Source organism: Rattus norvegicus, chromosome 20, assembly GCF_021556685.1.
Source record: "Rattus norvegicus strain SHRSP/BbbUtx chromosome 20, alternate assembly SHRSP_T2T, whole genome shotgun sequence".
Taxonomy (NCBI): Eukaryota; Metazoa; Chordata; class Mammalia; order Rodentia; family Muridae; genus Rattus; species Rattus norvegicus.
In genome coordinates this window covers 49,452,988-49,478,262 of record NC_141553.1, presented here as the reverse complement: position 1 = coordinate 49,478,262, position 25,275 = coordinate 49,452,988, and the positions used below count along the sequence as shown (strand labels likewise).

Here is a 25,275-nt window from a genome sequence, read left to right as displayed (position 1 = left end):
CGAGGTGCGTGCGTCACGGCCCCGCCCACCTGCCTCCGGAGGCGCGCGACTGTGAGCGCGCCCGACCTGGACGTCCGCCGAGCTGCAGCGACTCCGGGGCATCCCCGGCCTCGGTCCTGCACGCCCTGCACCCTGTGGTTCCCCGCCTTCCAGGAACCTGTGGAGTTTGTTCTGGTGCTGTGCCTGTCAGGGAGATGATGTCCGGTAAGCTCCCAGAAAAACCCAGTAGTTGATGGTTTGGGCAGGTGTTCACTGGCTCTGGGTTAGTAAGTCTTTCTCCATCTTCTCTGGAGAGTGGATAACATCTGTTGGCAGTTGTGGTTTTGGAACTTGTGGCTTCCAGGCTTGATTGATTGATTGATTTTAATTCTCAACTGTCTACCGGAACAGAACTTCCTGTGGCGATGAATATAGTCTGTGTCTTAGTTAATAGGGAGCCACTAGCCACAGGTAGCAGCCGAACCCTTGATACGATGATAGAACTGATTTTCCAATGTCCCTTGATTTAAGTGTAAAAACTGATTAGTGGCAACTGTGTACTGCTCGGATCTAGGCATAGTTTTATCACTGTAAAAGCCCTACCTAATACATACACTTGAACATGCCCTACTAAATTATGATTATATTTTCTATATATAATACATTATATAGGTATATAATTATACCATATATTACTTAATATAACATATTGTAATGTATATTTTGTTAATATATTATATGTGATATGTAATATATAATGTGTAGCATTTTATATATTATAATACATAATATTATGATATGTTGTAATATGTTATACAATATTGTATATTATATGATAAATATATGATGTGTAATATATTATAATATATTTATATATTGTATATATTTGTATGTAGGTATTTTTCTTTTGTGAGACAAGCCTCATGTAGCTCAGGCTAGTCTCCAACACACTTGGAAGCACACTTGTGTTGTACCAGAGAAGGACCTTAAAATTCTGATCCTCTTGCCTCCCTGCTGAAAATACCAGCGTGTACCACCACACCCCGTGTTTGTGGTGCTGGAGATCAAACCCAGGGCCTGGTGCATGCTAAGCAAGCAAGCACTCTGTCAGTCTAGAGACACCCCAGAGAGAGACAGACAGACAGACAGGCAGACAGAGAGATTCTCCTGGTTCTCATCACTGGTAGATGTACTATAATAACAAGTCACGAGAAAGGCTATTAATAAGTTATTTCAATAGACACTGGAATAAAGCAGGAGGCCAAAATCTATTGTGCTCAAGAATAGGACATAACAATAACATTGTAGGGCCGCCCAACAAGATGGCTCAACAGGTGTTGCTGTGGTAGATGCCACGACCAAGGCAACTGGTGGAAGAGGTCATTTGTGATTATGGTTCCAGGGGGCTGGACTCCATGGTAGCCAGGGAAGGCATCACACAGGCTGGACCTGGACGCTAAGAGTGAGCACAGGCTGAGAGTGAACCGGGAACTGTGGGAGTCTTTACCTTCTCAGAGCCCACCTCCAGTGATATTGCACCAAGGCACTCTGAAACCTCTCCAAACAGTGCCCCAACAGGGGACCAAGTGTTCAAAGGCCTGAGACTATGGAGGTTGTCCTCAGGGAGTGGTCTGAGTGAGGATGCTGCCATAGGCTCATAGATTTCTGTGTCTAGTCCCGAGTTAGTGCACTGCTTATAGAAGGGTTAGGACGCTTGGCCTTGTTGGAGGGGGTGTCGCTGCGGGGTTGGCTTTGAGGTTTTGAAAGCCCATGCCAGGCCCAGTGTCTCTGTCTGTCTGTCTGTCTGCCTGTCACCATCTCTCCATCTCTCTGCCTGTGGATTAGGGTGTAAAGCTCTCAGCTCTAACACCACTCCTGTCTGCCTCCTGCCATGATGCGTGACCTAACACTCTGAAACTGTAAGCAAGCCCCCAGTTAAACACTCTCTTTTACATGTTGCCCTGGTCACGGTGTCTCCTCACAGCTGTAGAACAGTGACTAAGACACCCCCGTGGCAGGCAAAGAGTCTTACCGTCAAGCCTGACTTGAGTTCAACCCCTAGGACCCACAGAGTAGAAGAAAGAGACTTCCCAGGTTACCTTTGCCCTCCACATGTATGCCTCGATACACACACAAAAGTAAAGCAGGTGATTTGAAAAGAACAAAACGACATGTGTAGCAGGGCTAAATCAAGCTTACAGGAGCTGCTGCAGTGGTATTGAGGGGGCATTGAAATGAAACTGTCTGAAGGGCTTAGAGGTGAGTCAGAAACCTCTCCCAGGAGGAGGCGGATCTTACAGGTCTTACAGGAGGAGCAGGAATTCCTTGGCAGTTGACAGCATCCAAGGAGTGAGTAGCAGCGGCAACTAGAAGGGAGGATTCTGGTCTTGTGTTATGGCTGCATCTGTGCACTCTCGTTGCTTGAAACTTGTGTTACTGTGGACCACAGGGATGGAGCTAAAGCCGGATCCCCTGCCTAGGACTTTCTCTCTAAATGCTTTCATTTCAGCCCATGAGCGACAAGAACAATTAACAGAGTTAAGGGGATAATGATACAAGCAAGTGAGCATTTTAGGTAGAGAGCTCTAGCAACAATACAGAACAGGCCCTGCACCCTAGAACTGAGTGTCTGCCATTACAGTAGAAGACAGAAATGGTGTAAAAGACACTGAGCTATGTCTGGGGGGAAAGAGAAAGGTTTGATTAAAGAAACATGATCCAGGAAAAATGAGACTCGGTGGGTATTTTGGCCTGTAGCATGAGTCACTGATCAGATTTAGGTAACCAGGCAGATGACAGTGCCATGGTTAGGGACAGGGACACCGGGAAGGGAGAGCATTGGGAAGGACACGGAAGCTGTGAGTCTAGTTGAAACTGGCCACTCAGGATGGTTGTGGAGGCGCCCAGAGAGTGTTTAAATCGCAGATGTAGTGCCCAGCAAGGATTCAGTCAGGAGTTGTGCAGGTTGGTTCTTGCCAATTTGACCCAAGCTGGAGTCACCTAAGAAGAGTGAACTTCAATTGGGAAAGTGCCTTGGTAAGATCAGCACTCAGGTAAGCCTGTGAGGCATCTTCTTGGTTGGTGATTGATGTAGGAGGGCCAGCCCTCTGAGGGACTCTGGAGAAGGGAAAACACTTGGTGTGTGACCTAGTTTGGCTTCTGTTGCTGTGGTAAAACACCATTACCTGAAGCAGCGTTGAGGAGAGAAGGGTCGGTTTGGCTTACACTTCCACATGGCAGATCATGGAGGATGGAAAGTTTCGGCAGGAACTGAAGTAGTACCCATGGCAGGAAGCTGCTTACTGGCACCTTCCCATGGTTTGCTCAGAGGACCACCAGCCCTGCCCACAGTGTACTGGACCCTCCCACAGACAGGCCCACAGCCCAATCAATGAAGGCATTTCCTCAACTGAAGTTTCTTTCTCCCTGGATGACTTCAGTTTGCATCAAGTTGACAAAAACTAGCCAACACTGTAAAAATGTGAGGACCAGAGTTCAGACTCTCAGAAGTCGTGTGGGCCAGCAGCCTACCTGAAAGGGACAGAAAATACCCAGAGAAAACCAGACCAGCCAAAGCTGAGAGCTCTAGGCTTCATATATGAAGAGGAAAACCATCAGAAAACACCTCACGTCATCTCAGGCCTTATGTACACATGCACCCACACATAACATATACCCACACGTACACATGCACCCACACATACACATGTACCCACACATACACATGTACCCACACATATCTTACACATGCACCCACACAAATGCAAACATGTACTCACACATACACATGTACCCACACAAATGCAAACATGTACCCACACATACACATGCACACACACATACATATGCACACACACACAAACATGTACCAACAATACACTCACACATACACATGCACCCACAATACACCCACACATACATATGCACCCACACATATACATGCACACACACACATACACATATACCCAAACGTACACATGCAGGCACATGTACACATGCACCCACACATACATATGTACCCACACATATCATACACATGCACCCACACAAATACAAACATGCACCACACATAACATTTGCCCATACATATACATGCACCCACAAGTACTCCCACATATACACATGCACCCACAAGTAACATGCACCCACACAAATGCAAACATGCACACACACACACACGTGTGCACACAACACATACATCAAGAGACTAAGATTAATTGGTGCTTATTTTATTCCTAATGAGCTTATACCATAAGAGGATGGATAAGTAAGATCACGAGAGAGGTTCTGAATGGAAACCTAGTAATAGAAAGTAAAGCCACTGCCTAAATTCAGGTTTTTTCTAGCCTCTTTCCTGCACTGTTGTACCGTCAAAGGCTGGCAAAGGGAAAAGGCAAGAAACCCACCATGGTCACCGGGCTTCTGTGCAGTACAACAAATGCCCACGATAAGTCAACTTATACGGAGAGAAGTTTCATTCGGACTCATGACTTTGGAGGGGTTGGTTTGTGGTTAACTGGCCCACTTGTTGGGCTGTGTGAGGCAGCACATCGTGCTGGGGAGCCTGGAATAGACAGAGCAAAGCCAGTTACCTCAGAGGAAAGCAAGGGGACCAGGGTCCCACAATCCCCCTCCCGGGACACACCCTCAAGACTCTCACACACTGAGAGGCTCCCCCACCTCCCAATAGTGTGGTGCTGAACGTTAGGCCTTTAACATGGGAGCCTTTAGAGGAGAATCTGTTGTTCAGACAGTGTGTGAAAGAACAAGCCTGACAAACAGACAGCTAACACAAGGACACAAGGATTAGTCTTCCAGAGGACCCGAGTTCAGTTCCCAGCACAACAACCTGGACTGTAGCTCCAGGGAATCCAACACCTTAGACCTCTGTGAGACACACACACACACACACACACACACACACACACTCACACACACACACTCACGCACACACTCATACTCTCACACTCACACATACACACACACTCATACACACTCTCACACACACATGCTCCACACTCACACATACACACACATTTACACACTCAACTCACACACACTCATACTCTCACACTCACACACACTCACATACACACACTCATACTTACACATACACATACATACTTAAAAAAATAAATTTCGGGGCTGGGGATTTAGCTCAGTGGTAGAGCGCTTACCTAGGAAGCGCAAGGCCCTGGGTTCGGTCCCCAGCTCCGAAAAAAAAAAAAAAATAAAATAAATTTCAAAACCAAAAATTTCAAATCTAAAATCTTCTCTATAAAAATAAATAAAAATAGAATTTACATATTCCCAAGATATTCCTTTCCGGAATGGAGAACAGGGAAATAGCAAGGAGGAGATGGGACAGACACAGAACTGAAACCAGAGGGAAAACGCGCAGTCCTAAATCTAGCTCCAGGTCCAGCATCTAGGCCATGTGGTGGCAGGAGTCAGGCTCCAGTGGGTTGGGTGGTCTCAAGGCTGTAGCCCACATGGCATTCTCTTGGGCTGGCTCTCCTCACTGCCTGTTTCTTTCCTCGGTAGACATTCCACATTCCCGGCATCTCTAACCTCCTCCAGGTGCCCTTCAGACTGCAGTGGAAGCCTCAGTGACTGGACGTCTGCAGCCGGATGTTGGGAACAGCCCTGGCGGACCACACAGAGATCCGGCAGTAGGCAGGCTGCCTCGCAACAGGACCTGGGGGCCTTGCCAACTGCACATAGCCAAAGGCAGTCCTGGGTAAGCAGGGCTTTCTGTGGCTCTGGGTCAAAAGACTCATCCCCAGAGAGTCTGAACCAAGTTTGTGTTTCTACATCTCTGGGCCTGCCCTGAGCAGGTCTGGCCAATCTCTGGGATAGCCTCAGGTCTTTTCCTTTTGTCCCAGTGAAACAGACTTAGCTTTTTAACAATGTGAATCTCTTCAGCGACTACACTTTTGGTGGCCTCTCTAAACCCACCCTGTTGCAGGGCCTAACTGCAAATTTTCTTCTACATTTTTCCACCCCGTTCCTCTGTCATCCTGGCTCTCAGTATACATTTGGCTGGGAGAAGCCGGTAATACTCTGCTGCCTAAGTGCTACACTGTCCTGAATTCCCCAGATAAACTAACGCATCACCTTTAAGCTCAGCCTTTCACAAAGTATCAGGGCAATAGATAAAATATGCCTGAATTCTTTGCCGTGATGCTAATTATATTAGAAATCAACTGCGAGAGGGGGGAAGGAGCCGATACAAAATGACCCTCTAGAATTGAGCTTCAATAGGAGAGTGTCTCCTGACCCCAGAAAGGGAACATGGTGGGGCCTTGAGGTGGGAGAGCCTTAGGAGAGAGACACATGCATCATATCGGAGACAGCGGCAGGGCCTTCAAGGGAAGAGGAGCTCCCCTTTGAGACACAGGGAGAAGCTCCTTCACAAAAGGAAGCTTAAAGTAAAAGAAGAGAGATGGCCACCATGTTGGATGTGGGGGGACCTGAGCGAAAAGGAGCCTTCAGAAGACATGCCGAACAAATGAGGGCGCTTCAGCTTTTCTAAATTTAGGGGTGCTGGTGGGAAGTCCCACACCATGTGACTTAGTCAGGTTTAGTCTAAGTGGTCACTTCTCTGTACCAGTATTCTACATCTGTAATGAATATGCAAGACACACCAGCTCGTGAAGAAGGCTTGTTCTGGCTCATCCCCAGGCACTTTCAGACACTGAGAGACCCCTGAGAGACCACTGAGAGACCTCTGAGAGACCAGTGAGAGACCACTGAGAGACCCCTGAGAGACCCTTGAGAGACCTCTGAGAGACCACTGAGAGACCTCTGAGAGACCACTGAGAGACCTCTGAGAGACCCTTGAGAGACCTCTGAGAGACCAGTGAGAGACCACTGAGAGACCCCTGAGATACCACTAAGAGACCCCTGAGAGACCTCTGAGAGACCAGTGAGAGACCACTGAGAGACCTCTGAGAGACCCTTGAGAGACCTCTGAGAGACCAGTGAGAGACCACTGAGAGACCCCTGAGATACCACTAAGAGACCCCTGAGAGACCACTGAGAGATCAGTGAGAGACCCCTGAGAGACCCCTGAGAGACCATTGAGAGAACATTGAGAGACCACTGAGAGATCAGTGAGAGACCACTGAGAGATCAGTGAGAGACCACTGAGAGACCTCTGAGAGAACATTGAGAGAACATTGAGAGACCCCTGAGAGATCAGTGAGAGACCACTGAGAGACCTCTGAGAGAACATTGAGAGAACATTGAGAGACCCCTGAGAGATCAGTGAGAGACCACTGAGAGACCCCTGAGAGACCATTGAGAGAACATTGAGAGACCACTGAGAGATCAGTGAGAGACCACTGAGAGACCTCTGAGAGAACATTGAGAGACCCCTGAGAGACCACTGAGAGACCTCTGAGAGACCCCATTGCTCTTGGGGTTGTGGCAGCTAAATGTCTTTTTCTCAGCACCCATACTGAATTTGAAAGTTATAAATGTATTAATGCTATATAGTAGGCCTTTTTCCTCTGGGCATAGCACGACTACCATCTTGGATTAGGCATTGGCCCTGTAGCCATGGCAACTAGTCGAGCTAAACAGTGTAGTGATAACTAGGCCTGTGGAGATGGTAATGGAGCTGGTGGCCCTCCCTAATAGAAGGAGAGAGGGGAAGGATCACAGGACCCCACACTGTGAGTCCAACATTACTACTCCTTGCTCCTCCCCTACCCCGCGGCTGCAAGTGTTACTTGGCTCTGATGTTGGGGCCCTATCTGGAGTGAGTAGACATTTGTTTAGTTTCCCTACGAAAAGTTAACAGTTAAACATTTGGCACATTTGTACTTGCGTATGAGAGCCCTGTTTTTAACTGTTTGAAAATTATTTCGGCTTCTTTCTCCATGATCCATCTGAATCTGCCTCTAGTGACTTGTTATAACATCATGGTCATGAGATTCCTGGGCACCGTGATGAAGGAAAACCATGAAACTTACGGGACTCTTTATCTGACCCAGTTCTCAGCCCCTTTCCACTTCCCAGGCCACGCGTCTTAGTCAGCGTTTCATACCTGCAGCAAAATGCCCCTCATACAATCAACTCGAAAGGTGGAAACATTTCTTTGGCTTTCGGTTTCCACTGTTGTTTGAGTAAGAATGTTCCCCATAGGCTCCTACATTTGAAGGCTTAGGCACCAGGTTATGGAACTAGTTGAAAGGGTTAGGAGATGTGGCCTTGTTAGAGTGTGTGTGGCCTTTGGGGTGGGGGTGGCCTTGTTAGAGTAGGTGTGGCCTTGTTAGAGTAGGTGTGGCCTTGTTGGAGTGGGTGTGGCCTTGTTGGGGTGGGTGTGGCCTTGTTGGAGTGGGTGTGGCCTTGTTGGAAGAAGTCTGTCACTGGGAGTTGGCTTTGAGGTTTCAAAAGCCTGTGCGAGGCCCAGTGTCTCTCAGCTTGCTGGTCAGAATTTGGCTCTCAACTTGTACCTGTGGATCAGATGTAAGCACTCGGCTACTGCAGCACCGTGCCTGCCTGCCTGCTGCCACGCTCCCCACATGATGGTGCACTAGGAGTGTAATGGAGCCAACTAAGTGCAGTGCTTGAGATAAAAAGTGTAAAGAAAGGGGCTGGGGATTTAGCTCAGTGGTAGAGCGCTTACCTAGGAAGCGCAAGGCCCTGGGTTTGGTCCCCAGCTCCAAAAAAAAAAAAAAAAAGTGTAAAGAAAAGTCTTCTGTCAAATAGAATAAAGGAAGTGCTGACTTCAGGGTGAGACCTCACTCAGCTAAGCGTCCAGTTTATGAAAAGGAATACAGAACAGCTTAAGAGTGAAGGAAGCCATCAACAACAGAAAGCTGGCATAAATATCGTTGAACAAGGTGGGCCAAGTTCCAGCCCCATCAAACAATAGAACTTGGCAGCTTCAGCCACGTGGTTCTGGCTTTAGAGTTAAGAATTCTAGAAAAGGGTTGTGCAATCTTCTTCTGCAGCTAAGGAAAGCCACTGAGGCCAGGTGTGTGTCAGGAGTGTCCCTGCATGGAGGCTTAGAGGGGCATTACATGAAGCTGTGAAGGTGGGGGCTGGGTTGTGGTGGAGACCCCCAAGATGTCGCTCATAGAATACCCAACAAGGAGAGCTGGCGACCAGCATAGGACCAGAGAGAGAGAGAGAGAGAGAGAGAGGTGTTTCAGTCAACACAGAGGAAAAGAATTGGAGCTGTAAGGAGCACTTTGACCTTGGACCTGGAGACGCAAATTTCGGAGTTCATTCTGCTGGTTCGGACTTGCTTTTGTCCAGTTTTTCCTCGCTGTGCTCCTTTTCCTCCCTTTTGGAATGTGTGGTGAACATAGTAGAAAAATGGCTTTCAGTTATGTAAAAATAGCTTAGTCAGGAGCCCCACTGCATCCAAGCCTACATCTGATAATCAGAACCCAGTGGCATCGCTTACCCAAGATGACCAGACACAGACCTAGAACTCCATGATGCCCACTGTACAGAGACCAAGAGCTCTGTGCACCACCTTGATCTGCCCTGCAGCTAGAGAGTCTCCCCCCAGGATCCTGACCCCTGAATCACAGACTACTGTTAGAGACAGAACTCTACCTTCCGCTAAGATACACTGCACAGGTGAGCAGCCTTGGGGAGAGAGGCTTAGGACTGCAGTTAGAAACTCAAGAGTGTAAACTTTGTGTGTTATACTAACTATGCACACTTATTGTGTTGCTCACAACAAAATGGTAATATATATTATGTACCATTGCGTGAGTGGTCTGCTTTTTAATTTTGACTTTTACAGGGATCTATGGTTAAAATTGCCGTGAACCTCAGTAGAGACTTTGGATTTTTAAATGGTATTGAGACTGTGACAGACTGTGGGGTCTCGTGATGTTGTAGTGAGTGCATTTTTGCAATATGATATGGCTATAGACCTGTGGAGTCAGAGAGTAGAATGTAGGCTTCGATTTTTTCAAAACCTACTGTCTTAGTCGGGATTTCTATTCCTGCACAGACATCAGGACCAAGAAGCAAGTTGGGGAGGAAAGGGTTAATTCAGTTTACACATTTCACGTTGCTGTTCATCACCAAAGTCAGGTCAGGAACTCACGCAGGTCAGGAAGCAGGAGCTGATGCAGAGTCCATGGAGGGATGTCGCTTACTGGCTTGCTTCCCCTGGCTTGCTCAGCTTGCTCTCTTATAGAACCCAAGACCATCAGCCCAGGGACGGCACCACCCACAATGGGCTGGGTCCTCCCACCTTGACCACTAATTGAGAAAATGCCTTACAGCTGGGTCTCATGGAGGCATTTCCTCAACTGAAGCTCCTTTCTCTGTGATAACTTCAGCTTGTGTCAAGCAGAAGCACAAAAGCAGCCAGTACATCTACTTTAATAAGGATTCTTAAATGCTTTAACCTCCCTTCTAGCCCACCACTCATCAGAGGTAGTGATTAGGACTCGTGGAAGTAGACCTGGTTAGAAATAGTTCTTTGGGGGCGATTCCAGTCTTTGTTGTCAGGATATCAGCAGTTCAGTCCACTAGCAAACCACCAACCATGAATCAGCAGCTGCAGGCTGCAGTTCAGTCCAATCAGCAGACACACACACACACACACACACACACACACACACACACACACACACACGCACACGCACACGCACACGCACGCACACACACACACACACACGAAGCAGCAGCAGCAGCTGGATCCAGAATAAACCTCGAGGCTCTGACAGCTCATGAGAGTCCGTGGAAGCAGCGAGAAGCCACTGGACTATCACAGTTCTCTGGTGAGTTACTCTCTATGAAGATACAGCATGCGAAGATCAGCAGTGAGTGGAACTCTTTGAAAGGATTAGGAGGTGTGGGCTTGTTGGAGTAGGTGTGGCTTTGTAGCTGTAGGCAGTGTGCACTGGAGTGGGCTTCAAGGTTTCAAAAGCCCATGCTAGGCCCATTCCCTTCCCCCCATTCTCTCTCTCAGCTTACAGACATCCGTAATCTCGGTTTTATAGAATTGGGTACTCTCTTCTGGTCTCCACGGGTACAAAGCAGGCCTGTGCTACATATGTATGCAGGCAAAATACCCATACACATAAAATAGTTTGAAAGGAAAAAAACCCGTCACAGTTTTAGTGGGCTACTGTCTGTTGTGGGTCTTCAGCCCTTCCATTTCTGGGGTTCTTCTGCCCGTGTGATCACGTATATGAGGTAAAGTAACTTAGCCTTTTGCTTACAGGTATCTGCCATGAAGTCTATCCACTTATCTGCCAGAAAATTCTCAGCTATCACCTTTATGTTGTGACCTTAAGGAACACTGGGGCTGTGTATCCTAAAGAAGGTTTGTCTGTAAAAATAGTTAAAACCTGGTTGCCTACATATAAGTTTGCTTGCTGATTTTCTCCCTTTTATTTGGTCTGGTTCTCTCTTTTGGATATCTTTTTTGTTTGGATACAAAGGTTATAGTAAAGATTACTTAGACATCCAATATCTTTGCCCTTTCAATAGTTTTTGTTGAATGTGTGTCTGTAGCCATAATGTTACTGGGCACTGTGTGAAGATTATCCTATTATTCTAGTGCTGATTCCTGTGCCCCACATCTGGTGCCATCCATCCATGGCATTGTAACGCTTGTTCTAAAAGTCTCCTGTCTCGATGTTGTATAAATGTTGCTCCCCAATTATTCCCTGGTTGGTCAATAAAAAGCTGATCAGACAGTGACTGAGTAAGAGAGAGAATAAGAGCCGGACTTCCGGTCCCTTCAAGGGGAGGAGGAGAGGGAAGAAGAGAGTTGGTGCTGTGAGGAGAGGGTCAAGGAGGCACCATGAGAACCTCTGGAGCAGAGAGAGCCAGATCAATACTAAAATGCAAGTACCTCGGGGATTTGGGCTGGGAGGTAGCCAGATTAGTTTAGAGGATTAGAATTGATTAATAACTGCTCAGTTATTGTGCCACAAAATTGATTAAATAAATCTAATAGTCTGTCTCCTTATTTGGGAGCCAGCCAGGATAAAGAAAAGAACTCACTTTGTAAATTGCTCTAATGCATCCACACGGGAAAGACAACATGTAGCAGCTTCCCTTGCAGCTAGCTATGAATGAAAATTATGTTTTTAAGTCATGTTTTCCATTAAAATGTATTTCTTTCTTCTGTGTGTATGTGTGCACACATGTGTGCATGCACATGACGAGGGGGTGCATACATGCTCGAAGGACAACTCTGTGAAATTGGTTCCATCTCTGTCTTTTCAATCTGTTTTCTACAGATTTCATTAATTTTGCTCTCCAGTTTCTTATTTCTGCTGCCATATTTTAATTGCCTGCTTTGTAGATACTGCATCTTTTTAGAGTTGTAATCTTCCTTAGTCTGTTTCCTCCAAGTTATATCTTTCCTGGTCTGTGTCTCTGTGTGTGTGTGTGTGTGTGTGTGTGTGTGTGTGCATTTATGCATCGTTTATATAGGTGTACATGTATTTGAACACTCACGTGGAGTCTATAGGTCAACCTTACATGTCATTCCCCAAGAGCCAGCCACTCTGGGCTTTTTAAAAGATTTATTTAGTTTATGTATCTGAGGGTTCTATCTACATAGATACTTGTATGACAGAAGAGGACATCAGATCCCATTATAGATGGTTGTGAGCCACCATGTGGGCGCTGTGACCTCTAGAAGAGCAGCCGGTGCTCTTAAGCAGTGAGCCATCTTCCCAGCCTTCGTTTGTTTGTTTGTTTGACGCCTCTCCTTAAGTGTCTGGCGGATAGTGTCTGTGTGCTTGTATTTAAGAGAGGAGTACCATGAAGCTCAGTGGAAATGCTCTGCCCATGGACAGATATGAATGGCTTAAAACAATGGTTCAAATCATCAATATTATAGTGTACTACGTTGTCTGGATTAAACCTAGGGCACCAATCACACTAGAAATGCTCTTTTACCCCTGAGCTACATCCCCAGTTCTGAAAACATAAATATTTTAAATGTTTTCTCTTGGACAGGATAGAGAATCATCTGCCAATACACAATCCAGTTGGCGTTAATCTCAGATCCTGGCTGTGGGGAAAGGCTGGCAGCTCAGCACTGAGAGAGCAAACTTTTCTCTAAGCCTCCTGCTTTAGTAACATGCCCGGCCCTCAGATGTGCTTGATGTGCTGATCCAGGCTGTCTCTGCCTCCCTGTCTGAGTGTCACGAGTTTTCTGGCAGTCAGGTGGGATGGGGAGGTGTTAAGAGGAAGGTATTGGAATCACACTTTAAGTTCTTCTTTTTTGTTTCTTTGTTTGAAATAGGGCTGAGGTTTTGTTGTTCTTATTGTTGTTGTTGTATGTCTGTGTGTGTGTGCTGTGTGTGTGTGATGTGTGTCTGTGTCTATGTGTGTATGGTATGTGTGTTATGTATATGTGTGTATGTGTGGTGTGTCTGTGTGTGTGTGCTGTATGTGTGGTGTGTCTGTATGTGTGTGTGCTGTATGTGTGTATGTATGTATGTGTGTGTCTCTCTGTGTGTGTATGATGTGTATATATGTATGTGTGTGTGTAATGTGTGTCTGTGTCTGTGTGTATGGTATGTGTGTTATGTATATGTGTGTATGTGTGTATGTCTGTGTATGTGTGTGTGGTGTGTCTGTATGTGTGTGTATGTGTGTATGTCTGTGTATGTGTGTGTGGTATGTGTCTGTGTGTGTGTATGTGTGTGTGATGTGTGTGTCTGTGTGTGTGTATGTGTGTGTGCTGTGTGTGCGTGTGTCTGTCTGTCTGTCTGTCTGTCTCTGTGTATGTGTGTATCTCATCTTTCACCACTCTCTCTCATCTATGCCTCTAACTATTATCTGTTTCCTATTAGTTTTATTTCTCTGGAGAATCCTGGCTTACAATGATACTATAATTAGAAATTTGATTTTTACCAATAAAAATCTTGTCAGTTATTCAATGATTATCAATGACTACATTTGGATTTTTTATGAATCACCTGACAGCTTCAAATTGTGTTTTATTAATTATAACTCGACTTCTTGGGGCATGGAGATTACTAAGCAAATGAACAGGGTTCTATGTCCATGCATTTTTACCTTTATAAAGAACTCACAGCACCTTTGCTCCCAGTCCTCAGACGTGAGTTCGAGGCCAGCCTGGTCGACAAAGTGAGTTCCTGGACAGGCAGGGCTCTTACACAGGAAAACCCTGTCTTGAAAAACAACACAAAGCTCACATTAAAAAAAAAAAAAAAGTAGTAGCTGGGTGGTGGCGGCCCACGCCTTTAATCCCAGCACCCAGAGGCATTCTGGGAGACTCTGACAGATCTCTGTGAGTTCTAACCAGTCTTATCTATAGTGAGTTCTGTGACAGCCAGGGCTACACGGTGAGACCTCATCTCAAAGAACAACATAGTGAACATCTTTAGTCCCAGCACTCGGAAGTCAGAGGCAGGTGGATCTCTGCAGAGATCAGACCAGGCCAGCCTGGCCTATGTAGTAAGACCTGTCCCACAGACAAACAGAAGGTCCACATCCCAGATATGGTAAAGGCTATCACAAAACGACAGAAACAGCAGCAGGCAGATGCTACAGATGTCCCCGCCTCAGATCTGTGGCAGCGTGTGGAACGGGAGCCACTCACTGCCCCTCCACTTGCAGAGCAACAGAAAGGTAAGCAACAGAGCCAACAGTAAAGTGTTTGCTTCTTGTTCTGCCATTTTTTCCAATTTAAATCCCACTCCACTGCTCTATTAAAGTCAAGTCACTTCATCGCTCCCATCCTAATGGGTATCTTAATTATATCTTCTTTCCAGCTCCATCCATCCCAGCCTGATAAAAGAATGGAGAATTAGGCTTCTTTTTTTTTTTCTTGTTTCCGAAATAAAAAAAAAAAGAAAGAAAGAAAGAAAACTGGCCCACCCTCAGAATTAACTTTCTGTTGTTCAGACTACCACAGGGAGATGGCTCCCTTGCACAAGTCTGATCATACTTTAAAGACTGTGACACTTATTTCAACTAATGACTTGCTTTTACATTGAAGTTTGCCTTTGGCCACGTGTGCATTAAATCTTAAATGAGTCCCATGTCAAAGAAGGGTCTGTTGACTGCCTTGAGGCACCTTCTGTGTCCTCGGTCTTCAGAGACTCTGTCCTCTGTACATCTGAGGGTACAAGACTGATCTGGTGTTAACAGGTATTGGATATCGGGGTTCGGTGGGTAACCCCCAGAGAGGTCCCAGGTTCTCCTGACCTAGAACAAGAAATTTCTTTTGGTTTGTTTTTGAGGTAAGAGCTCGCTCTGTAATTATGGTTGGCCTGCAGTTCGATATGAAGACCTCAGATGTACTGAGATCCACCTGCCTGTGACTCCTGAATGCTGGGATTCTAGTTGGACACCAGCACGCCCAGCTGGGAAGAGGAAGTAGACTAAGTCGTGACTAGTGGCGGAAGCAGAGGTGGATAGTTAAGAGTTAGTGCTCAGCTGGGTACAGCAGGGCAAGCAGGTATCCCAGTGATAGAGTGTCTGACTAGCGGGCATGAGGCCCTAGGCTCTGTGTCTCGTACTGGACACACACAGAATGGGAGGTTCTAGGTTGCGGAAGCAGCATGCTGAAGCAAAGAAAGTTTAGCATCTCAAATGCTGCACAAAAGGACTGGGCTTCTGAGCCACAAAACACAAGCCCTGTGGGTTATTTGCATATCGCAGGGGCTGGTCACACATGTGCTACCTGTAATTTCATGCAGCCCACATGTCCTCAGCATCTTAAACCTCTACCAAGAGGTGTGTGTTTTAATCTTAAAATGAGCCACGGGTCATCCTCAGACACTCTGGACTGCCGTGCCAGTGCTAGTCAGCCTCAGCCTGGAAGTCTGCAGCTCGAGGGGAACAGAGGTCCTCTTCTGGTTTCCACAGGTACCTGCTCTTACGTGCACACACCTACACACAGATACACAATTCAAAGTAAGTCATGTTTTTAAGCCAGTTGTGGTGGCACTGGTCTTTAATCCTAGCACTTGGGAGGCAGAAGCAGGCAGATCTCTGAGCTCAAGGCCAGCCAGGACTATGTAGAGAGACCCTGTCTTGAGAGAGAGAGGCAGAGAGAGAGAGGCAGGGAGAGAGAGGGAGGGAGGGAGGGTGGGAGGGAGGGAGGGAGGCAGACAGACACAGAGTGTTAATTCAGCTGGGTCTGTCAACTACATGACCAGGAGTCTGCCTCAAAGGACATTTGATTCACCTGAAAAGCTAAGAGGAGGGAGAAGTATTATCCCTTTCTGAGATAATGTACTTATTCTCCTGCAGAAACTGTACCCCTATGCAGCTGCTTTTAGAGCCTCTGCCGAATGGCCCGCCTGCTTTTCTGAGTTTCCCCTCCAACCCCCAAATCTCTTTCTCTTTTATACTGGCCAAAGCTGCTTGGGTGTGCCTTCTCTGATGCTGTAGGCTCTCTCTCTCTCTCTCTCTCTCTCTCTCTCTCTCTCTCTCTCTCTCTCTCTGACACCTCACCCCTCCCCACTCCTCCATACTTTATGTATACTTCAGACTTTTTCCACAGTCTGCATTGTAGAAATCGCGCTGCATAAACTTTATTTTTAAAAAAAGATCTAGTATTATAAATTTCTTCCCAAAGACCAAATCCCTTTCTTCCCTGCTAGGCACAAACTCTATCCAATATGAAGGTCAGAATCTACGTCGATTAGGAGGGAGAAGTTTGCAGAGAAAGGAAAGTGGATCCTCTACAGACCTTTCTCCTCCTGATGGGAGATTTCTGTTGAGCAGTGACTTTCTGGCAATCATGCAGGGTTAAGAAAGGTGAGTGCTATTAAGGCCTATTTAGTAGAGGGAGAATTTTTGAAGCAATTGGACCTTTCTGGATCCCTTCAATTCATACAATATGTATGTATTTTTTAAAAATATATAAGTACTTATTATTAGGGCCATTCATACACAAAGGGACTTGATTGTGGCAAACTTATTCTTGGTTTTTTTGTCCAATTTCAAATGCAAATGTCTGTTGGCTCAGCAGATCAACTTTGCAGAGACTCAGCTCAGTTACTGGCATGCCCAAAATGTCAGAATGGTCAAGCAGTGACTCAGTTTCCCTCTGTAAAGTAGGGAATTCATAAGGCAGGAATTGAATACACCTAAGATATTGCTTGTATCCATAAACTCCTAAGAAGATACAAAGTTGGTGCAAAGTTGTCCTGGGCTACCTGAAACGTTGGTTGTGTTTCGGCACATTAGAATAGAGTTCTACCAGTCTAGACAGTGAGTCCTTCTCACAGCCAATCTTACTCTCTGGTTAAATATATGCTTATACCTTTGGCTAAATAAATTCTTGGTAAATAAATGCTATGTGTCTTGGTTCATTTTCTTTCCTATATCTATCTATCTATCTATCTATCTATCTATCTATCTATCTATCTATCCAAGGTCTCATATAGTTAAGGCTGACCTTGAACACCTGATTCTCTTGACTCCACCTCTTGAGTACAGGGATTGCATGCTCGGCTAAGGATAATGGTGTTTGTTTGTTATGAAGTCTGTACAGCTAAACTGTCCTGGAATTTGCTATGTAGATCAAACTGGCCTCCTAGTGTTGTGTAACAGCTTCCTCTGAAACATTCAATCCTGCTGGGAAACTCTTTTTTTTTTTTTTTGGTTCTTTTTTTCGGAGCTGGGGACCGAACCCAGGGCCTTGTGCTTCCTAGGCAAGCGCTCTACCACTGAGCTAAATCCCCAACCCCTGGGAAACTCTTTAAACAGGAAGGTAAACAACTCTAGCTTCAGGAAATCCCTGAAACTGACTGGATTCACTAGGTCCCTCCCTGTCATAAAAAGCAATAAAAACTGAGAGTCCTTAGACAGGCCAAGATGCAAAGAGAAGACTCTAGCCAACTGGATGGGGTTTAGAACAACTGAGTCACTTGGAAAGGACTCTCTCCAACCTGTTGAGCTCAAGCTGTGCACTGTGCCCCAGGTTCCCAGCTTTTGTGAGCTGTCATCCATGCTCGCCATGCTTTTGGTGATGCAGCTGTCTTTGAGTCATTTCTGATCTGGTACGTAACCTTTCCCCCATACTCTTGTAAGTAACTGTCTTAGTTAGGGTTTTACTGCTGTGAACAGATACCATGACCGATGCAAGTCTTCTAACACTTCCTCCTGAGGCTGACCACCAAGGTCTAGCTATCGGAGTATTAAAGTTCTACAATCAAAAGCCCCCTTTTGGCTGCCTTAATTAACATGCCTAATTAAAACCAACTTATCCTAACATGTGGTCTCCTCTCTTCCCTTTATGAACTGTTGTTTGCCTATGGGCCGCCTCTGTCTCCTCTCTATCCAGAGTCAGTCCTTTGTCCCTCTAGGGCAAATAAATCTCCTTTGTGCTGAGAACTTGGTCTTGGTTTGTCTTGTGCTGATTCTAGTCCTTTTAGGATCCCTATCTGGAGTGAGCAGATAAATCTGTTGCATCTCCTCAGAAAATAAATCTTGTCAGACAGCACCTACCGCCTGTTTCCCAAGTGCTGAGATTAGAGGTATATACTTTTTTAATCCCTGAAACAAAATGCTTGATAGTAGGTTATAAAAAGAGATTTTTTAAAATAAACTATTTTTATAACTTTTAGTTTTACACTATTTCTATTTGGCTATTAGTTCTGAAATAATCCAGATGAGTTGCCAACCATAGGAAATAGTTCAATGAACTCAGCCACATTCCTCTTGGTTTTAGCTATGCATACACTCCTTCTAATGATGTGATTGACAGCCTAGGACCCTCACTCATAGGTACTATGCACACACACACACACACACACACACACACACACACACACACTCACCCCTCTCCAAACAACATACTTAGCAGCCTAGACCCCCCACTGAGCTATACTACTCTGAACAAAAGAGAGATTTGGAAGATAGTTCAATGAGAATGAGGCCTGAGTCTGAGATCTCCAGTCTCCACATTAAAATCTGAGCATGGTTCCAGGGACCTGTAATCCAGCACTAAGAGAGTAGATACAGGGTAATCCTGGGGGCTGTCCTTGAAAGCCAGGGATTCAGTGAGAGATCCTGTCTCAAAAAATAAGGTGGAGAGCAGTAGAGGACTATGCCTGACACCAACTTCTGGCCTTTGCACATGTGTATCTCCTTTTTTTTTTTTCTTTTTCTTTTTTTCGGAGCTGGGGACCGAACCCAGGGCCTTGCGCTTGCTAGGCAAGCACTCTACCACTGAGCTAAATCCCCAGCCCCCTTTGCACATGTGTAAATGGGCACATACATTTTCACAATGTGTGCATACTCAAACATGCACACACATATACTTCCAACACACGCAAGCACACAGTCACATAGTCTTACTCAATTTTTTAAATATTTGTTTTATTATTTTATGGGTATGAATGTTTTGCTTCATGTAGGTATGCATGTTCACAATGTGCCTGGTCCTCCCTGAGGCCAGGAGAAAGTGTTGAGTTCAGCTAGTCAGTGGCAGCACCCGCCTTTAATCCTAGCACTGGGAAGGCAGAGACAGGCAGGCAGATCTCTATGAGTTTGAGGCGGGCCTGCTCTACACAGTAAATTCCAGGACAGCCAGGGCTACACAAAGAAACAATGTCTCAAAAACAAACAAACAAAAAGTCCTTCACAGGTGGTGTCTTAGCTAGGGTTTCCATTGCTGTGAAGAGATCCCATGACCAAGACAACTCTTTTATAGGAAAACATTTGGAGGAGCCAAAAGTCCTCCATCTTGTTCTGAAGACAAACAAGAGAAGACCTGCTCCAGGCAGGTAGAAGGGTCTCAAAGCTCACCCACAGTGACACACTTCCTCCAACAAGGCCACACCTCCTCATATTGCCACTCCCTGGGCCAAGCATTTTCAAACCACCACAGGTCTACCCAGCCTCTTAGATTTTAGTTAATTCCAGATCTGGTCAAGGCGACAACTTGTTTTTTTGTTTTTTTGTTTTTGTTTTTTTTTTTTTTTTGGTTCTTTTTTTTCGGAGCTGGGGACCGAACCCAGGGCCTTGTGCTTCCTAGGCAAGCGCTCTACCACTGAGCTAAATCCCCAACCCCCAAGGCGACAACTTCTAATTGCCATTACAATAATGTATTAAATCATTACTGTAACTTGTCAATATATTACATGTTATATTCCTTTATAACTTGTTACGCTTAATTTTCCATATAAGTATAAAATAATCAGCTGTTAAGATATCCACTTTGGTGGCTGGAGAGATGGCTCAGTGGGTAAAAGCACTGCCTGCTCTTGCAGAGGTCCTAGTTCAGTTCACAAGCAACCACATGGTGGCTCGCAACCACCTGTAATGGGATCCGATGCCCTCTTTTCTGGTGTGTCTGAAGTGTACTCATATACATAAAATAAATAAATAAATCTTTTTAAAAAAGAGTGAAGGGGTTGGGGATTTAGCTCAGTGGTAGAGCGCTTGCCTAGGAAGCGCAAGGCCCTGGGTTTGGTCCCCAGCTCCGAAAAAAAGAACCAAAAAAAAAAAAAAAAAAAAGATATGCACTTTGACAGCCCCCTTCCAAGATGGCCTGTAGCATCCTGCCTACTAGTCTTCATACCCTCGTCTCATCTCCTCACCTTGAGTATGGCCTTAAGTTATGGCTTGCTTTTAATGAATGGAACTGATGGGGTGTCACTACCAAGATTGGGTATAAATAACTATGACTTTGCTGGACATCTAGCTCTGATACAGTTAAATAAACATGGAGACCCTCGTGTAGTAAAGAGGCAGACCTATCTGAAATGCCATGAGCTAGCTACTGAAGCCCTCATACGACAGCTCACGGGACCTGAGTCCTGCAAGTAATTGTGAGTATCCTTGGAAGCTCGGCACCTGACCCAAGCTCCAGTCCACACCTTGGAAGACCATGAGTTGGAGAGCCAGCCACATCGTGCAGACTCCTGATCCTGGAGAGCAAAGCCGCTGACCTTGGAGTGATTTGCTATGCAATAGTGGATACTTATGAGTTGAAAAGTAACCAGCTGGATTAGAGGAGGAACAGGAAGAAAGGGGATCAGAGGAAAGTAGAGAAGTTTGAAAATAACTTCTATACCTGCATAAAATTAGGGCCACCAACCTCTCATGGAGAGGGGAGGGGTTCATGAGGCCCCACTCCTCTCAGAAGACTTCCCCTGCACTCCACATACACACACACACACACACACACACACACACACACACACACACACACGCACGCACGCACACACCTGAAGTGATTTGTCTGTCGCATATGGATTGATTTTGAACAAATAGGTAATTTTACACTTCAACAATGCTTTGAAAAACTAACCCTTACCAGAGTATGGGTCTCCGTTATTGCTTCTAACCCCATTAACTCTTCGACCAATTTAGATATATTATTTCCGAGACCTAGGCAGAGAGTACATTTACAGATGATTTGCAATTATGGGTCATCTCATTTGAATTGGGGTAATTACTTTTCTGAAAGGCAGATTGGACTGGCAATTTGGTGTACAGTTATCAGCCTCAGGCCGTGGGGAAAGAGGCCGGGGTTGCTGAGAGACCTTCCGCCTTTATGGGGCTGTGGAAAAAGAACTGGTCCTGCCCCATGTGGATTTCTGCTGAATCTGTAACTTCCCGGAGCTTGGAAGGTTTCTGAGCCTGGACTTTTAAATAGCGAGCTTGTATCTTTGAAAGCTTCATCCATTGTGCCCTGCACATCCGGGTCCAGAAGGTGTGGCCCGGGGTGGATAGAGAGTAGAGAGGTCGCCCTTGTGTGGATACCAGGAATGGCTGGAGCACCCACAAATGTTGGCGCTTCCGGAATAACCAGTACTTTTCTTGTTACTGTGATCCTGTACCAGAGGAGAGCGACCTAAGGGAGGTTATTTTGGTTCACAGTGCAGTGTAGAGATACAGTTTACCACGGGAAGGAAGACACCCAGCCAGCAGGGATGTACGACAGCCTCTATCTACAACAGCGGACAGAAGGTGGAGAGCCCTGGGCCAGTGCTCAGTTCCCTTTCTACTCCTCATTCACGCCAGGCTGCCAGGCCATGCGATGGTAGCACCTGTACTCATTCAGGTTGGGTCTTCCCCATGCAGTTAAACCTTTCCAAGAAACACCCTCCGAGCTCACAGGTATGGCTTCACAGAGACTCGAAAGCCCGTGAAATCGACCATCAACAGTAACTTTCTTTTTAAAAAAAAGATGTGTATGACGGCTGGAGAGTTGACTCAGTGCTTAAGAGTGTGTGTTGCTCTTTCGGTGGCCCCAGGTTCAATTCCTATCACTCCCACATGGTGCCTCGCAGTTGTTTGTAACTCCAGTACTAAGAAATTCTATTCCTTTTTCTTTTTAAGACAGATTTGTGTGTGTGTGTGTGTGTGTGTGTGTGTGTGTGTGCGCGCGCGCGCGTAGCTCTGGCTGTCCTCTCTCTGTGAAGACCAGGCTGGCCTGGAACTCAGAAATCCGACTTCCTCTGCTTCCTGAGGTTAAAGGTGTTTGCCACCACAGCCAGGCAAAGTTTTAATTTTTTTTTTTAATTAAGTGCGTGTATTTGGTGTGCACATTTGGGTGCAGTTGCCTATGAGAGCCAGAAGAGGGTGCCAGATTCCCTGGAGCTGGAGTTTCAAACTGTTGCAAGCTACCGGACTTGGGTGCTGGGAACCAAACTCAAATACTCTCGAAGAGCACCACTGAGCCGTATCTCCAGCCCCCTCGTTTTGTCTTTTGACTGAGGGTTCACTCGGAAGCCCAAGCTGGAAGGAGGCAGTCCTCCTGCCCAGGCCTTCTGAGTGCTGGAATAACACGAGAGCCGCAGTGTCTGGCTTCAGACAATGTTAATGTAGTCACACATCAGCCTTGATGTTCTGACTTGTCCTTTCTTATGTCTAAGGAAAACTTATAACCTAAAATCCTGGAGATGTTCCCTGTAATGTCTTCAATTTTTAACTTTTTCGTTTTATAATTGTCTGAAATCGCTTTTTCCTATTGTACAAAGGGATCCTAATTGTATTTGTCTGTGTGGGAAGTGATCCATTCTATCAGCCCTGGTGTACAGTACTCTCTGTCACTGACTAAGGCACACAAATGTCTGTGTCTACATCTAGGCTCCATGTTCCTTTCAGCTCATCTTTTTGACCAGTCCTAACCGGTACCCATGTAATCCCTAAAGCTTTTCCATGGCTTGCTACTGGTATTAGCAAGTGTCACTTCTGCATTCACCTAACACACACACACACACACACACACACACACACACATACACAAACACACACACAGACACACACACAGACATACACACACAGACACACACACACAGAGACACACATAGACACACACACAGATACACACACAGACATACACACACAGACACACACACAAACACACACATTCACCTAACACACACACACACACAGACACACATACATTCACCTAACACACACACAGACATACACACACAGACACACACACACACAGACACACATAGACACACACACAGAGACACAGACATACACACAGACACACATACAGACACACACAGACACACACAGACATATACACATAGACACACAGACACACAGACACACATGCACAGACACACACACACAGACACACATACATACGCAAACACACAGACACACAGACACAAATACAACACACACAGACACACATGCACAGACATATACACACAGACACACACACTTTTTTTAAATGTAAAACAAATTCTAGGTCCATTTTAAAACAGCTGGAGAGATGGCTCAGTGGTTAAGAGCACCGACTGCTCTACCAAAGGTCCTGAGTTCAAATCCCAGCAACCACATGGTGGCTCACAACCATCTGTAATGAGATCTGATGCCCTCTTCTGGTGTGTCTGAAGACAGCTACAGTGTACTTATATATGATAAATAAATAAATATTTAAAAAAAAAAAAAACTGCCTGGTGGCATTCACAAACACTTCAGAGCTTAAAGTAGCACCTTTTTGCAAATCCTCAAGTAAGCTTTTCTGTGAGTTCTGCCAAAATAATAATAATAGTGATTGACAACAAATAAACACCGAGCTGGTGCTAACAGAGTTTTATTTTATTTCACTAACATTTTGGGAGGAGTGCAACGATTGGGATATAAAAATTAATTAATTAAAAATATAAAATTTTTGTTATTTTTGTTTGTTTACTTCTTTTTCTTTTTTCTTTCTTTCTTTCTTTCTTTTTTTTTTTTTTTAGACAGGTTCTAAATGTTTGTAGTCCACAGAAGCCTTGGACTCAGAGGCTCTGCGACAGAGCGGTGACGTGCCTCCGCCTCCTCAGGGCTAAGATTACAAGCGTTCTCCACCACGCCAGGCCAATGCCTGGGTGGAATCTCAGTATTATTCTACTCAGTAACATTGTTTCTTCTTGAATGAGAGTGCGTGAGTCCAGCAGCTAGGAAGGAAGCAGGAAAGTAGAGGGGACACAGGAGAAAACTGCAATGTTCCTTAGTGACAGAGGGTGACACAATTTACAACTGTGTCTTGTGTTTTCGATAAGAACTGAAAGAACAGTTCATAGACTTTGTCCTTGTCAGGTTTCTCTGTGTTGTTTTCCATTGTGGTTTGCCCTGGAGTTATCTGTATTCTGATGCTAATTCCACTGCCCCAAGGACTGCTGCCTAGTCAGGTACTCAGGACTCAGGTGACGTCACCAGAACTTTCTCCCCATAGAATTTGTAAAATACAGGTGAGGGACAGGTACAGGATAGAAGGAGGCCTGTCTTTGGAGGAGAAGGAAGGTTGGGCAGGAGAGAAGTTTGAAGGAAGAGGAGGAGACTGGAACGGAGAGGAAGAGAGACAGGAGGAGGGAGAGGGAGAGAAGCCGTGGCAGGACAATATGGCGGGTGATGTTAAGATTCCACGCTGCACCTTTACAGGTTGTTACAAATGTTTTTAAGGGATGGATGTGTACTGGGCTTTGTATGTTTAGGTGGGCAATTATATCTTATCAATTGGATCAAAGGCTATTGTGTTGTGTGTTCGTTCATGTGTAGATTTAAGTGTAATGGTGGTCTGGGCCACCAAGGAATTGGAATGTGTGCTTCTGGCAAGATATCCAGCAGATATCTTGGGGCACGGCAGTGCTGAATCTAGTGGGGATAAAAGATGACCTTACTTTTTTTATTTTTTTATATTTTTACAACAACAGTTTTTGGCTTTTGTTTTGTTTTTCTGTCAACATTTTGGGAGGGGTGCAGCAATTGAGATATATAAAATTAATTAATTTAAAAATAATAACATTTTGTTGGGTTTTCTGTTTGTTTGTTTGCTTGGTTGGTTGGTTTTGTACACAGGAGGGGACGATTGCTGTGATGTTTATTGACTCTAGGGTGTGGTCCATC

General features: G+C 45.5%; 1 long non-coding RNA gene across 5 annotated transcripts; it reads left to right on the top strand.

Annotated features, from left to right (window-relative positions):
- Positions 1 to 47: 47 nt before the first annotated feature.
- LOC147998739 (uncharacterized) lies at positions 48 to 24,895 on the top strand. Of its 5 annotated transcripts, XR_015645938.1 has the most exons (5): positions 48 to 204; positions 5,524 to 5,719; positions 11,186 to 11,287; positions 16,566 to 16,722; positions 24,129 to 24,895. It is a non-coding gene; the product is annotated as an uncharacterized LOC147998739 (long non-coding RNA). The 5 variants fall into 5 exon arrangements; XR_015645939.1 differs by lacking the exon at positions 24,129 to 24,895 and having other exon boundaries at positions 5,560 to 5,719; positions 16,566 to 17,260; XR_015645937.1 differs by lacking the exon at positions 24,129 to 24,895 and having other exon boundaries at positions 16,566 to 17,260.
- Positions 24,896 to 25,275: the final 380 nt, after the last annotated feature.